Source organism: Phyllopteryx taeniolatus, chromosome 2 (genome assembly GCF_024500385.1).
Source record: "Phyllopteryx taeniolatus isolate TA_2022b chromosome 2, UOR_Ptae_1.2, whole genome shotgun sequence".
NCBI classification, from domain to species: Eukaryota; Metazoa; Chordata; class Actinopteri; order Syngnathiformes; family Syngnathidae; genus Phyllopteryx; species Phyllopteryx taeniolatus.
In genome coordinates this window covers 34,612,389-34,616,000 of record NC_084503.1, presented here as the reverse complement: position 1 = coordinate 34,616,000, position 3,612 = coordinate 34,612,389, and the positions used below count along the sequence as shown (strand labels likewise).

Here is a 3,612-nt window from a genome sequence, read left to right as displayed (position 1 = left end):
CACCGTGGGTATGTAAGAGCAGACTGAAGGTTACTACTGGCCAAACCACATGAACATCTCAACAGAAAAAAAAACATTGCAAAATGTTTTACTTTGATGCAGGAAACTGTGAAAGATAATTGTGCTTAATCTTGATTCAACTCATTTGATTTTATTTTTTTTTGAGTGCGTGCGACCAGATGCGGGAAAACAAACTCTATGCCTGCCATTTTTCTGCACCCACAATTCTGTAATCTGATTACAGACGCACGATTATGTAATAAGCCTCACACTTGATTGTGTATATATATCCCCCTCCATAAAGAAACAAAGCTTGTCGCCCCCACTTCGTCCCCCCACTTTGGCGGGGCTCCATGACTGTGGACACGCTGCCTGGTGATTCCCAGAACCAAGACTCAAGTAGCACCGTGTGCGTCCAACAGAACCTCATGCTGTTTTTAACTATTGACCTTTCAATAGGGAACAACTCAAGTCAAAACATACCAGTCTTGATAATATAAAGCAACAAAGACTTCTTCTTTTCCTTCGCCTTGCCCCTTTTGAGGTCGCCACAGCGCGTCATCCTTTTCCATGTAAGTCTATCTCCTGCATCCTCCTCTCGAACACCAACTGCCATTATGTCTTCCATCACGACATCCATCAACCTTCTCTTTGGTCTTCCTCTAGCTCTCTTTTGCTTGGCAGCTCCATCCTCATCATCCTTCTACCAATATACTCACTATTTCTCCTCTGGACGTGTCCAAATCATTGATGTCTGCTCTCTCAAACTTTGTCTCCAAAACATCAAACCTTGGCTGTCCCTCTGATGAGCTCATTTCTAATTTTATCCAACCTGGTCACTTCGAGAGCGAACCTCAACATCTTCATTTCCGCCATCTCCAGCTCTGTCCCACCTCCACCTTAAATTCTTCTGTCACACCGACAGCACACCTCACCGCTGTTCTGCTGCCCTCGTACATGTCCTGTGTTATTCTAACATACTTTTCTGCCACTCCAGACTTCCGCATGCAGTACCACAGTTCCTCTCTGGGTACTCTGTCATAGGCTGTCTCTAGATCTGAGTCTAGCCTCCACTACTCTTTCCCATAACTTCATTGTGTGGCTCATCAACTTTATTCCTCTATAGTTGCCACAGCTCTGCACATCACCTTTGTTCTTAAAAATGGGCACCAGTACACTTTTCCTCCATTCCTCAGGCATCTTCTCACGCACTAGAATTCTATTGAACAAGCTGGTCAAAAACTCCACAGCCACCTCTCCTTGATGCTTCCATACCTCCACAGGAATGTCATCAGGACCAACTGCCTTTCCATTTTTCATTCTCTTTAATGCCTTTCTAACTTCCCCCTTACTAATCATTGCCACTTCCTGGTCCACCACACTTGCCTCTTCTACTCTCCCTTCTCTATCATTTTCCTCATTCATCAACTCCTCGAAGTATTCTTTCCATCTACCTAGCACACTGCTGGCACCAGTCAACATATTTCCATCTCTATCCTTAATCACCCTAACCTGCTGCACATCCTTCCCATCTCTATCCCTCTGTCTGGCCAACCTGTATAGAACATTTTTCTCCTTCTTTAGTGTCCAACCTGCCATACATGTCATCATATGCCTCTTGTTTGGCCTTTGCCACCTCTACCTTTGCCCTGTGTCGCATCTCAATGTATTCCTTTCGCCTCTCCTCGGTCCTCTCAGTGTCCCACTTGTTCTTAGCTAACCGTTTTCCTTGTATGATTTCCTGTACTGTGAGGTTCCACCACCAAGTCTCCTTCTCTCCTTTCCTGCCAGAAGATACACCAAGTACTCTCCTGCCTGCCTCTCTGATCACCTTGGCTGCAGTGTTCTAGTCTTCTGGAAGCTCCTCCTGTCCACCGAGAGTCTGCTTCACCTCTTCCCGAAAAGCTGCACAATACTCGTCCTGTCTCAGCTTCCACCACATGGTTCTCTTCTCTGCCTTTGTCTTCCTAATCTTCCTCCCCACCACCAGAGTCATTTTATACACCACCATCCTATGCTGTCTAGCCACACTGTCCCCTACCTTACAGTCGGTAACCTCCTTCAGATTACATCGTCTGCACAATCCACCTGCGTGCTTCTACCTCCGCTCTTGTAGGTCACCCTATGTTCGTGCCTCTTCTTGAAAAAAGTGTTCACTACAGCCATTTGCATCCTTTTGCAAAGTCTACCACCATCTGTCCCTCCAAGTTCGTTTCCTGGATGCCGTACTTACCCATCACCCCTATTTCCTTCACGCAACCCTTTGCATTTATCCAGGCTTGGGACCAGTCTACAGTTTGCACTGGCTTGTGCCCCCCATCGGGCTGCATTAAAGTCAAGTTCCCTGACTGGGAATCGAACCCAGGCCCCGGCGGTGAGAGCGCTGAATCCTAACCACTAGACCACCAGGGACAAGCAACAAAGACATTTTGTATTAAAACAAAAATGGTGAGCCACCAATCTAGTGCTTTTGAAAATATTCCTTTCCAACATCAGTGCTATTAATTTAATAATTGCACAACCAATTTATGATTCATCATGCAGCTTATGTAGATTACAGGTGACACAATGTAGATCAATAGAACTTGTTGCTAGGCAGAATTGCTCGGATACTGCCGTTGGTGCCCCAAACCCCATTTAAGAGCTGCAAATCTCATACACACTCACAACAAAAATAATGTTTTATCTTGCGGCCACAGAACTGCTCTTAGAGTTTTTTTTCTCCTTGTTGCTAGGCAGTTCATAGAGTTCAATTCTGATGGCCCTATTGGCCAATAAACAATTGACTAATTACATCCACTGAAACAAGACTCTTTGAACGACCGACAAGAACCAGAGTTCAGACACACTAAGATAAAAAAACTTGAAAAGTAAGGTTTCTTAATAGACATTGACTTTGCAACTGTATCATTTTCTCTGTATTAAATATGAAACACAAACGAAAGTAAAACAGCTATATCAGTCCATATTTTGCACTAAGCAACCGTGACTGTTTTGATTTGCTCACAGTCTCTCATAAACACACACAGGGAACAAGGAAACACGTGCTGACTTTTCCAAGAACTGAATGATTTACCAAGGAGGTGCCGGCAGAGAGGGTTCAGAGGGAGGAGACAGAGGGACACAAATCTTTTGGAGGGAGAATTTATGGGTGGCAGACGGTTAAGAGTTGCGCAACGACTTAGTGTATGTGTCTCTCATGTTTGCAAAAAAAAAAAAAAAAGATCACATTTTCTGGCTTGCACATAGTTACACACTTACTGGATATTTCATTAGGTGCATTTTATGCATGGTCTAATCATGAGAGCCAGTACTGGAGCTGTATTAAAAATCTGCATTTTCCCAAATAATGATGATCAGTTTAGGTGACTGGCAGAGATCAGAGCGTTAAGAGAGTTGAAGATAAATATTAGGGAGTGAATCTGAGGGAGAGATATGTCAAGTCTAGGCAGCTGACAGTCAAACAGGTTTGTATATGTATGGTATAAACATATAGAGAGTATGTCGTGGTAGTGGAAAGTGTGTGTCGCGATCATGAGAAAAGACGACGCAGTTCATGGAGTGAATGGCAAACGCCATGTAAAAAAAGCCACACTCGAGCCATACGGTGAG

At 44.2% G+C, this 3,612-nt stretch overlaps 1 non-coding gene across 1 annotated transcript; it reads right to left on the bottom strand.

Moving 5' to 3' along the window:
* Positions 1 to 2,340: 2,340 nt before the first annotated feature.
* Positions 2,341 to 2,412, bottom strand: trnae-cuc (transfer RNA glutamic acid (anticodon CUC)). The gene has a single exon. It is a non-coding gene; the product is annotated as a tRNA-Glu (tRNA).
* Positions 2,413 to 3,612: the final 1,200 nt, after the last annotated feature.